Raw genomic sequence first — 12499 nt, 5'->3', positions numbered from 1 at the left:
TTGGACAGCAGGAAGCTCTGGAGTTTCATGTCATGCCATCTTGCATGTCTACTGCACAAACACTGTTGTGCCCAGCCATAGCGTTAGCGATGAATGCACACATCTACTCAACTGTACGAGAGCGTGGGTACTATGATACCTGCAGCCTCAGCACTTATTCTGGTGCCAGCTGCTATTTAGCATGAGTCAGCTTCAGCAGAGTTCTCCTGACTTACACTCATGTACAGAGAGCAGGATCAGATCCTGTAGAGCTCACCACCTTCTGAGGGGAGAAAAGTCAGAGGGACTCAGGACACAGCAACTCTCCCGTCTGCTGGTGTGCATCCACGTGCGTGCATGAGTGTGTGCGTAGTGTAGCTCCTAACAAAGCTCTTTTTCCAATAAAATGAACCAGGCGAGACTCCAGCTTCGGCCCCCAGGATCAGCCAAGTGCTCATTTCCCTGCTCACTTGGCTATCCTAGAGGCATCTTTCAGAGCAGCCCTGGAGCAGGGAAAGCGTTAGTTCTCATTTGACAGTAGGTGCGGCTCATGAGGTTGAGCCTGTGTTTTGAAGAGGCCCCCAAGGCACTGGTGTTAATGGAAACTGGGGAGGGAGGGGCAGGCTGCTGTCCTGCTCTCCAGCACAGAGGTGCTTCGTTGCTTGCCATGAGATCATTCTAGGAAAAACAGTACCAACCGTAGGGGAACAACCTCAGCTTGCATGAATTCAGTTGTGTTTGCTTTTATTTGCTTTCTTTGGTTTTCCCTTCTAGAAATCCTGTCCCGCCCCCACCCCACACTCACTCCCTCGCACACTCACCTCATGTCTCAGTCTCCCTGGCCCTGGATAACACGTTTCATTTTCAACACAATTTCTATAGCATTCCACCCCCGAGTGCCCCTCTGACCATAGTGCAGGCTTGGAGCATTGAGAGTGGAGCACTTAAGGTAGGGCCTGGAGGCCTCTCCCTCTCATGTGGTCCCACAGCCTGGGCTCCAGCCTCAGCCTGAACATCTGCAGCCCTGCAGCCCAAGCCATGCAAGCCTGAGTCAGCTGGCCTGCACCAGCCACAGGGACATACTGTCCACTAGTTGGGAATCGCCAGAGTTCATTATGCGCTGGTGACTCCTCTGCCTCACCCTGCCTGCTCCATCACACATTCTTCTCTGGAGGGAAGAGTCAAAGGAGTGAGCTCCGCTGGCTCTGTACCTGCTGGGGGTCATGTCTCAGGAAGGGTTGGTCTCCAGGAGAGAGGTATGGCCCATCTCTGGCTGGAGCCAAGCATGCAAAACTAAAATCTACATAATCATCTACAGCTGACAGTATGTTCTCAGGAGCACAGTGACTATAATACAGTACATCTCACAGCCCAGGGGCCAGGCAAGTGGTACATTTCATCCAGTGTCCGCCTTCCTCGGTTCTGAATGCTTTCAGACACTTCTGCTTGGAAGATGCTTTATAAATCTGTATCCACTTGCTCTGCCAGTTTAAAATATACTTTACCTCAGTCAGGCCTGTGAACATAAGAACATAAGAATGGCCATGCTGGGGCAGACCAAAGCTCCGGCTAGCCCAGCAGCCTGTCTGCTGACCGTGGCCAATACCAGCTGCCCCAGAGGGAGTGAACAGAGCAGGTAATCATCAGCGGTCCCTCTCCTGTCATCCATTTCCAACCTCTGACAAAAAAAAGGTTAGGGACCCCATTCCCACCCAGCCTTGCTAACAGCCATTGATGGACCCAACCTCCATGAATGTATCTAGTTATTTTTTGAACCCTGTTAAAGTCCTGCTCTTCACAACCACCTCTGACAGGGAGTTTCACAGGCCTACTATGTGCTGCGTGAAGAAACAGTTCCTTTTGTTAGTTTTAAACCTGCTACCCATTAATGTCATGTGGTGACCCCGAGTTCCTATGTTATGGGAACATGTCAATAACTTTTTCTTATTCACTTTCTCCACACCAGTCATGATTTTATGGCCCTCTATCACATCCCCCCTCAGTCTCCTTTTCTCTAAACTGAAAAATTCCAGGCTTTTAATATTTCTTCATACGGCACACATTCCTGGGCTTATACATCACCTATTTTTACCCCAAAGTCTAGTTATATTTTCAGGTACAGAAGCTTAACAACAAAAATGAAAAAACAAACATTTGTCAGGTAAAATATTCTGAAGCTTTAAGTATTGCTGGGGGAAAAATCCTCTGCTGAACTTACAAATTATTGTCTTTTCCCTATGTACCTCTCCAGTCTGTGGTGCCTCACTGAAAAGCAAAGTGTCTATCCCAGGGTGTAAGTATAGTTTTATAGTTTTTGAAACCATTAAAGTGATTTAAAAACAATGTATTGAGTTCCTAAATCACTTTGGGTCCTCAATGGATCTTTGTTAAAGGAGAATATATTGCTTATCATCATTCCATCCATCTTCCCAGATTTTAAACCTGATTTACTGATTTGTCTCAGCTATTTATGGGATTACTTGATAACATCTTTGTAATAAGGACAAGGGAATTAGGTGAATTTAGCTACCTTACTGTCTTAGATCACATTCAAAATCTTAGTCTTGTCTTGAAATAGTCATTAAGATATTGATAGATTTTTTTTTAAGTTAGTGGAAATCAAAAACAATAAAGGTATAGCTCCATCACAGGCAGGCGAGGGCATTAGATCACCTACTCTAACCTTTCTAGCACAAGCCAGAGAATTTCATCTCTGTATTAAGCCCCTTATTTGTGTCTGACTGAAACATATTGTTACAGTGCATTTCATATTCTTTATGGAAATATGTTTATGAATATGAACATATGTAACTAGACGATGTTTTATACAAAATACTTTTTGTAAAGTATCATTTGAGAAGTTATAATCTGCTAAAGTTGTATGTTCTATTTATCCTTCTTGTATTTGAAATTAGAAATATGAGGTATAAATATGTTTTATTAATCTAGGCATGGTAAGTGAGGGCCGTTAAGGGTACTTCAGAAACTTGATAGTTCATTGATAAGGACAGTGATCTGTATACGCATTTGTTTCTCCTACAAACCAGACAATAGGAAAGGCTCAGAGTCTCACAAGGACATGTGTTTAGGTCACCTGATGCTGGGACCCATCTTGGATGTTGTACTTCTCCACCACAACTGTGAACCAGTTTGAACACAAAGGATTCCTGACTTTGGCAAAACCTATATCAAGGTAGGAAGCCAAGACACCCCTGCTTACTACCCAAGATGATAAGTAGAAATATCTAAGACTCAGTGAGGAGGATTCAAGGCCAGGATGGGAGACTTTCCAGCTTGTGAAAAAAGATTATTAGAACAACTGGTAAGGTAAGGTATTGCAGGTACCACATTTCTTTGTGTATTAGGCTTAGATGACATGTTTTGCTTTGTTCTGTAGCAAGCTACGTTGTTCAGTCTGTTGTGTCTTCTGACCAGTTAAATCTTATGTATTACACTTAATGCATTCACTTTTGTTTATTAATACACCCAGTGTACATGACTGCTGTCTGGTGAGGGGCAAACAGCTGTGCAGCTCTCTCTCTCTTTCATTGATAAAGAGGGTGAACGTTTGATGAGCTTGCTCTCTATATAACTTTATGCAGGGTAAGATGGATTTAGCTGGAGTTCTGGTCCCAATGGGGCCGTGCACCTGGGTGTTGTGGCAAGTCTCTTTGACTGAGGCAGCCCAGAGTTGGGCTGATATCAACATGCTACTCTGCCATGGGCTGTGCCTGTGCTGGAGGAGGCCAGAGGGCCTGGCTCGGCAGGACAGGATGGTGGGAGTCCTGAAGGACAGATAGGCAGGCAAATAACAGCCTCTTTGTCACTGAACCCATCACATATATCACTGTCACTGTTAAAGATTGGCATTTGTTCTTAAGTTGAATGTGTGTTTGGCTTCAGCTTCTATCCACTGCTCCTTTTTCTGCCTTTCTCTGCCAAACTAAAGAGCTCGTTATTCCCCAGTATCTTCTCCCCAGGGAGGAACACAGATTCTGCAATCAAATCACCTTTCAGCCCTTTGGGTAAGCTAAATAGATGGACAAAACAAAGCAGCAGAAATGTAGCACTTTAAAGGCTAACAAAATGATTTATTTGGTGATGTGCTTTTGTTGGACAGACCCACTTCAGGTCACATTTGGTGAAGTGGGTTTGTCCCAAGAAAGCTCATCACCGAATAAATCATTTTGCTAAAGTGCTACATTTCTGCTGCTTTGTTTTGTTGGCGTACAGACTAACACGGCCACCTCTGTTACTAAATAGATTGAGTTCTTTAAGTGTCTCACTGCCTTGAATAATGATTATGGCTCTTTTCTGTACCAGTTTTTCAACATCCTTTTCAAAATAAGGACACCACAGTGAGGTGCAGTGTCTCAGGATTGGTCTCACCACTAAAGCCTACCGAGATAAAATCACCTCTTGCCTCCCATTCACTACTTCCCTGCTTATAGATCCAGGAATTGCCTTAGCCCTTTTTTCCACATTGTCTGACTGGGAGCTCATGTCCAGTGGCCTCTCCACCACGTCATTTACAGCATCACTACTTTCCAGCATACAAGTCCCCTCTTCTGAAGGCCTGGAATGTAGCCTGCATTCCTAGATGTATAACTTGGCACTGGCTATTACAACTCATTTTTTTTGAATGGGCCCAGATTAGCCAGCAATCCAGATCACTCTTTGTGACTACTCTGTCCTCATATTTCATCAGTCATTTTATATGTACTTTCGGATCAAGGATGAAAAGACTGAAAAACATCAGACCCAGGACCAATACCTGTTGTATCTCACTAGCACACATCTGTGTGACTATAATTCCTTACTGACAGCTCCTTTCAATATCTGTCAGTTAGCTAGTTCTCAGTCCATTGAGCATGTGCTCTGTTGTTACTGTAAACACTAACTTTTATTAGACTACCACATAATGCTAAGTCAAATGTCTTTCAGAAGTCTAAATGTGTTATATCTATGCAGCTGCCTTTAATCAACCAAACATGTAATCCCACTGAAGAATGAAATCAGGTTTGTTTTGCAGGACTCAGTTTCTATATAGCCATATTGCCTGACATTAATTATATTCAGATATTTTAATGTTTTATTAAAGAGTCTTGTAGCAGTTTTCCCATTATTTTACCCAGGACTGATGTCAGGTTAAAGGCCTTGGATTATCTGGATCATCCTCCTTGCCATTTTGCAATATTGGCCCAAAATTACCAATCTTCCAGTCTTCTGGAGTTTCCCTGGAATTCCAAGGTGTATTAAAAATTAACATTAGTGGACCAGAAATCTCCTCCGCAAACTCTCTTGGGACTCTTAGGTGAAAGTTATCTGAAGGAAAGTCATCCTCATGGTATGTCATCTTGCTTCTTTCCAAATACATAACATATGCATGTGAAACCCCAGAGGCACCGAGACCACATACCAGGGAGAGGCAAGTCTCTGCTCTAAACCCCTGGCTGAGGGCCAGCTGGCCTTTAGCTCATGTGGTAGAGCACAGGCTGTTAGCACCTATGGTCACAGATTCAATCCCTCCTTCTGATGACCTGTGTCTGTTAATGTCACATGTGGGGGCTCTGCTGGGATGAGCTTCTGAAAGGCCTCAGAAGCTTGGGGGACACTTCCTTAGCTGAGGGAAGTACAAGAAAGAGTGAAATCTCTGCTCTACAGCCTTGGCTGAGAATCATGTGGTCATGGGTTCAATCCCTCCTTCTGACAACCCAGGATCTGTGGCACTATATGTAGAATACATCTACATTATGGTTTTACTATATCCATCTACTACTGGGCCTGTACCTTGGCTAAGATTTCTTTTCTTCCTTATGTACTTAAACTCTTTATATTGTTGTTAGTCCTGATGTCTTTAGCTTCCCCTATCAATTTTCTAGACTCTGTATGGTATGATGTTTATTGATTGCTATCTATTTTCCCTTTTCCCTATTTGTCATATTTTTGTTTGTTTCTAATTGCTGTCTTCATTTCATGACTGAAAATTATCCTTATTCTTGACAGTGGAATCATAGCTTTTTGGCCATCTCATGAACTCTTTTTTTAAGGAACTCTCAATTTGCATTCGAATTTTTCATCACAACCAATGTTTCTGCTATTTTCCTCAGCTTTGGGAAATTAAGTCTTTTCAATATATTTAAGACTGCTTGGCATTGCCTTCTGTTTCTATTTTAAATGCAATCAGGCTATCACCACCGGTCTCTAAGCAACCAGAAACTTGCATTCCAGACTTTATCCTTCATAAAGCGATCCTACACAGAGTTATGTCTCGTTAGGTGTAATACCTTATCATCTGTCATTTTCAGATGGTCTCACGAGGTTTTACTGCAAGCTGTATGAGACCTCCAGTATAAATCATCCATTTTAAACCTGACTCTGCTCCATCTAGCCAATGACTATATCACATTATGCTCGACTGTAAAAAACTGGCAACTACAAAGTGACTGCTAATACCACAGCTTACTGAACGTATGTACATATTGAGTCCAGTGATCCCATCAAAAGCTGCTGATACTGAGCCTCTACAGCTGCTCTAATCAAGAGCAAAGAGGGAAATTCTGACACTCACGCTGTGTCTACACTACCTCCCTACTTCGAAGGGAGGATGGGAAGTAGGGTGTTGGGAGTTTACTAATGAAGTGCTGAATTGCATATGCAGCACTTCATTAAGCAAATTCTCCTCCATGGCAACACTGGAGTGTTAAACTTCAAACTGCCGGCTCGCGTCTCGCTGTGGTTCACCTGGCGGTACTTTGAAGTGCCCAGGGTACTTTGAAGTCCCTTTACTTCCTCAAAATTTTGGCCATATCTACACTAGCATCAAACTTGAAAATGGCTATGAAAATAGCCATTTTGAAGATTACTAATGAGGCACTGAAATGCATATTCAACGCCTCATTAGCATGCTGCCAGCCGCAGCTCTTCAAAATTGCTGATGTGTCTGCTGATAGGAATAAGTGGATTTTGAAGTTGGCAGGGTCCTTTCAAAAAGGACCCCCCCCCCATCTGGACGAGCCGCATGGCAGTAAAACGTGGCAATTTCGAAGAGCCGCAGCCAGCAGCATGCTAATGAGGTACTGAATATGCATTTCAGTGCCTCATTAGTAATCTTCAAAATGGCTATTTGCATGGCCATTTCAAAGTTTGGTACAAGTGTAGACGTATCCTTTGAGGAGTGCAGGGACTTCGAAGTTGCTCAGGCCCTTCAAAGGACCAGCGGGTGAGCCACGGCTACGCACGAACAGGCACTTCAGAGTTTAACACTTCAGAGTTGCCGCAGGGGGGAATTTGCTTAATGAAGTGCTGCATATACACAGCAACACTTCATTCATAAACTCTCAACACCCTACTTACCATCCTCCCTTCGACTCACAGACACAAGGACAGATGGACTCACAGACAGGTGAACTCTAAAATAGATATACGGCCAGAAAGAACCTCTTACGTAACACAGGCCCTAGGACTGCCCTGCATTAATTCCTCTTTGAACTAGAGCAGATTTTTCAAATAAAACACCCAGACTTGGTTTTACAGTTGCCAGTGATGAAGCACCTCTGCCCCCGGGCCCTTGTTCCAATGGGGAAGGACCTGCTCTGTTGAATATTGGCTGTTTATTTTCAGTTTGAATGTGTCCGACTTCAGCTTTCAGCCATTGGATCACATTATACTGTGAAAGCCACGTCATCTGGCCCTTGCATAATCGGCCAGTTCTGTTAACTGGTATCAGCTGGTGGCAGGGGGATCAGCTGCCAGGTGGGAGTGGGGCTGGTGGCCCCAGCTTGAATAACCAGAATATTTGATTTTCTGGCAACCCCTGCTCCCTAGGGATGCCTGATAATCAATCTTGTAGTGTACATTTGTTGGCTAGAACTCGGGAATCTACTACGGCATTTCTGGTGCCTCTGTAATACTTATACACTGATCACATCACCACTTAAACTATTCACAACGGCCCTGTCTTACCTCTGGTCTGCAGTGCACGGCACTACAGCAGCCTGCAACTTGGTTTGGGTTTAGTGCTGGGGAATACTTTGCTAACTCTGCCTGACAGCAATGAGGCATTTCCTGTTCTGTGTAATAATGTAGAATTAGCTCAGGTGGCTTTGTGTCCCTGGCTTGGAGGCACTGGACACACGCAGAACGGAAAGAATGGAGAAGTCTGCTGGCTCTGCAGTGAGCGGTGTGACCGGTCAGCGTGACTGGCAAACACTAATAAGAAGGGGATAAGTGGCAACCAGCCCCCGGGAGGTGAGGTTAATGATGTGCATCAGCCTGCTCTGTTAGAACCAGCTTTCATGAACAGCAACAACTTCTGCTGTCATTGTTTGACTAGGGCCCCATTCCTCATGAGCTCCATAGAACCAGGACCCTGAATTCCCCTTCCCCAGTGATCGTCTAGCAATTACCAGCTGATTTGCTGGGAATAGTGGGAGGGAGGGATTTAAGGCCATGTCTCACTCTTCTCTCCATCTCTTTGATGGGATCAAGAAATGAGGGTTAAAACATATTTATTTCCAGTCAATTTCAGCCAAGGATTTTCTAATTTCTGCTTACAACAAGGAACTAATTTACCTTTGACTCCACCCTTTGTCTGTGTGCAGGCAGAGAGCGCTCTGATGTCGACAGCAAAAGCCACAGTTCAAATAAAGGAATTTCTAGTAATTCCCTTTTAACATCCATGTACCAATTGATAGAAGACATCTTAGAATTACAGGCTTCTCAGACCAAAGGCAAAATTAAATCATTCAATAGGGGAAAGTAATTTCCCTCTCCAAGCTACCACTTGTGTCAGTCACATTTATTTCTCAGCGCTAAAGCATCCGTGTTGAATTGGCTAACCTGTTTCAAAGCATTTCACCCCCTCCCATCCAGAGATGTCTCATTTAATCACAATGAGCCTGGAATAAATGAGATTCTCCCTTCCAGGCAAAGGACTAGGTTGGCACACAGTGCAGAGCAGCAATTCCACCCCTCTGATGCTCCGGGCTGTGGTGCGTCTGCCTCTCCTTCTAATCCCCCACTTTATTAGCATCAGCTGACGGGTTTATTTTGCAATCCCAGAAAATGCTGTTTGTGGCAGGTTAACACCCAGCATCTCGGCTGCAGGTTGTTGTTCGATAGCAGACAAAGGCTTGGCAGTGTTTCCTATGCAGCTTGGTTGTCTTAGGACATACCTACATTGCAGCTTCCCAGCTTCAGTTGACAGCCACCTGCGAATGCTCCCCAAGTTGGCGTACTAAAAGTGGCCATGCAGACATGGCTGGAAGGGGTGGGGCCAAGGGTACAAGGGATGGGCCCTAGTGCATTCAGCACACAGCATCACCCAGCTCATGGCACTGTCTCCCGCCGTCCCCCTTCCTCCCTCACAGGTGCGCGCAGTAAAACTCCAAGTCCAAAAGCAGTTGCTCCCATTCCCCCGCTCCCACTGGCAGGCTTGGCTTCCAGCCACAGCGTAGATATACCCAAGGGAGGTAGGCTTCCTGCACAACAGGACCTAAGGGTTATGGTGGATGAGAGGCTGGATATGACTAAACACCGCGCCCTTGTAGCCAAGAAGGCTAACGGCATATTGGGGTACATTAGGAGAAGCATTTCTGGAAGATTTAGAGAAGTGGTTGTTCCCCTCTATTTGGCACTGGTGAGGCCACATCTGGAATATTGTGTCCAGTTTTGGGCTCCCCGGTATAAAAGGATGTGGATTTGCTGGAGCAGGTTCAGCGGAGGGCAACAAAAATGATTAAGGGGCTGGAGCTCAAGACCTATGAGGAGAGGCTGAAGGATTCGGGTTTGTTTAGTTTACAGAAGAGAAAACTTAGAGGTGATTTAATAGCAGCCTTCAACTTCCTGAAGGGGAGCTCTGAAGAGGAGGGTGAGAAACTGTTCTCAGTGGTGACAGATGGCAGAAGAAGGAGCAATGGTCTGAAGTTACAGAAGGGGAGGTGTAGGTTAGATATTAGGAAAAAACTACTTCACCAGGAGGGTGGTAAAGCATTGGAATGTGTTACTGAGAGAGGTGGTGGATTCCCTCAAGGTTTTTAAGTCCTGGATTGACAGGGTCCTGGCTGGGATAACTTAGTTGGGGTTGACCCTGCTTTGGGCAAGGGGCTGGACTAGATGACCTCCTGAGGTCCCTTTCTGCCCTACGATTCTATGATTCTGTGACACCACCCTGCTATCCCAGCACCAGGCTGATAGACAGGACTAATGGGAGTGCACTGGCCAAGAGAAACCTGCTTTCAGCTGAGTGTTTAAAAAGCAACTTGTAATTACTGGCACCCCACTTTTTGGCTGCCAACAGGAGTTGCTTTTAAGGGAATTGACGTTCTGAGGGGGAGTGCCCAGCACTTTCTGGGTACCGGGCCCCTTTATGCTATCTCACATTGGATCCCCAAAATCACTCTGTACAGCTGAAAATCTTGGCCTGGAATTCTGGCAGGCTCCAGCCAGGTGTTTTCAGCATCGGCAATGGCATGACCCATGGAACTCACCATGGAGCAAAGAACCAGTTCTCTCCGAGCTGGAGGTGAGTGACTCAGGTCACAACATGCACCTGTCCATTCACTCCAGCTCTTATCTTACCTGGGAGGGGTCTGGTGCAGCAGTTGAGTTTGTGTGCCGCTGTTGGTCAATGGGCACTGAAGCTGCAGGCTCTGGTCCCTGGAAGCATAGCTGTTCTGCACACACCACAGGCAAAGTGCAGAGATAAGCAATGGAAACACACTCATGACAAACCATTCGGGCCCAAGCAGGCCTCAGTCATGGGTCAGCTCTTCCCCAGCAACGCCGTAAATGCAAGAATATGGTTAGCTGTTCAATGGCCTAAAGAGACCACACCAGTGGGCGTCAATCCATGTCGTCACTGTGAGGTGATCACACCCCTGCAATCCGCTCCAAAGAGCTTCTGATCACCTGTCTCCTTGGAAGGGCACTTAAAGGGGCCAGATCCTCAGCTGGCGTAAATCTGCAGCGCTCAGATGAATTTAGTGGAGATAGGCCAGTTTACTACAGCCAGCGATCTGGCCTCCAGGTGTGGGCCAGGGTCTGTCCTCTCCCATTAGCAGAGCCCTTCCTGAGAACAGTGGCTGGGCAGCACATGGGAATCTTGCCTTTCTACCCAGTGAAGTAACACAGCATGTCAGGCACCCATACCAGGGGCCAAATTCTGCAAAGTCCTCAGAACCCAGCAGCTACTACTGGACTTAGCAGGCAAAGCATCGGCGCTCTTCTCTGGGAATCATGGCCAACACCCAGCACTCCATTTTCCTGAGCAGCTTGGGAGGACAGCTGGCCCAACAGTCCCCCATCTTGTGATTTATTTGTGTAATTGGTAGGGACAGCCCATTCGTCACAAAGCCAGGGACCACTGGGTTGGGCCCTCCCAGGGAACAGAGAAGACCCTTAGAGCAGGAATGGAATCTGGGTCTCTAGGAAGTGCTGTGCCATCCATCCCTCTCTTCCTCCATGGGTGCCTCTCTTGGGCTGTCAGCACCTGAGCTGGGGGGGGTGATGGCCAGTGTAGATCTCTTTCTTATTGTGGAGTCCCACCCCCCAAGTGCAGTTGTGTACACGGCAGTTGTCAGGACAGGGTAAAAAAGCCTTGGTGTCTGTGGTGTAAGGGTAAAATGGTCCCCACATAATCTCACCTTTTGTCTCAGTGTGGGTCCTCTTTGGGCTGGACAGCATCTGCCCAGGCTCCCTCTTCCTGGGCGTCTGCCAGGCACTGCCAGAGAGCGCCCTCCCCCTGGCTGCCAGCACTGAGAGATGGAGGACGAATTCATTTAGAATCAGCCAAATCCCTAGCCGGTGTCCGGGGCTGGCACACTGTGTATTTGCAGAATTACTGTCATTAACCTTCTGGGACCCATGCCAAAGGGAACCTGCCTAGTCTGCAGCCACCCCCAGCCAGACCAGCAGAGAAAAGCACGGAGGGAGCAATCTACCCCGGTCAGAGCCAGCCTGGCACAGCAGATGGGCTTTTCCCTCTGCCGTGCATCTGCAGGTAGAGAGCTCCAGAGCATTGCCGTGGGGATTTCATGCTGTTCCGGTGCAGTCAGAGAGCAAGACAGTAGAAAGGAGCTGAGGACACTCCCTCCAACCTACTGCTTGTCCGCTGTAGCTGGAGACCCAGCCCCTCACCTCAATCACCCCAGATCAGTCACTTCTCAGGTGGTGCCATTTGCTGCTGCTCTGCTAGCCTTTGACGAACCCACAGGGCAGCCAGAGCCAATGGCCAGAGCAGGGGCAAACTGGAGGCTGGCAGCAGCAGAGGAGTTCAGAGCTGGGTTCCAGGCCTGGGCTAATGCCCAGAATCAGAGGCCACATCAGGTTTCAACATCCAAGTCAGGAGGCAAAGTCCAAATCAAGACAAGGTCAAAGCCAGGAATTCAGGTGCTGGGGTAGGGCCAGTTAGGACAACTGTAGGACAGCCACACTGTCACCTGCATACAGAACAGCCCTGGAGTGTATATACTTCCTGAATAGGGCAAACAACCCAGTGACAGGTGGTGTGGAAAAAAGT

At 46.6% G+C, this 12499-nt stretch overlaps 1 long non-coding RNA gene across 1 annotated transcript; it reads right to left on the bottom strand.

The window, feature by feature from the left end:
• Positions 1-5088: 5088 nt before the first annotated feature.
• On the bottom strand, positions 5089-11669 carry LOC142001397 (uncharacterized). Its single transcript, XR_012642465.1, has 3 exons — positions 11625-11669; positions 10561-10655; positions 5089-5216 (listed from the first exon to the last, which is right to left on the bottom strand). It is a non-coding gene; the product is annotated as an uncharacterized LOC142001397 (long non-coding RNA).
• Between the last annotated feature and the right edge of the window lie 830 nt (positions 11670-12499).

Source organism: Carettochelys insculpta, chromosome 24 (assembly GCF_033958435.1).
Source record: "Carettochelys insculpta isolate YL-2023 chromosome 24, ASM3395843v1, whole genome shotgun sequence".
In the NCBI taxonomy this organism is placed as follows: domain Eukaryota; kingdom Metazoa; phylum Chordata; order Testudines; family Carettochelyidae; genus Carettochelys; species Carettochelys insculpta.
This window is presented reverse-complemented; position numbering and strand designations above follow the sequence as displayed.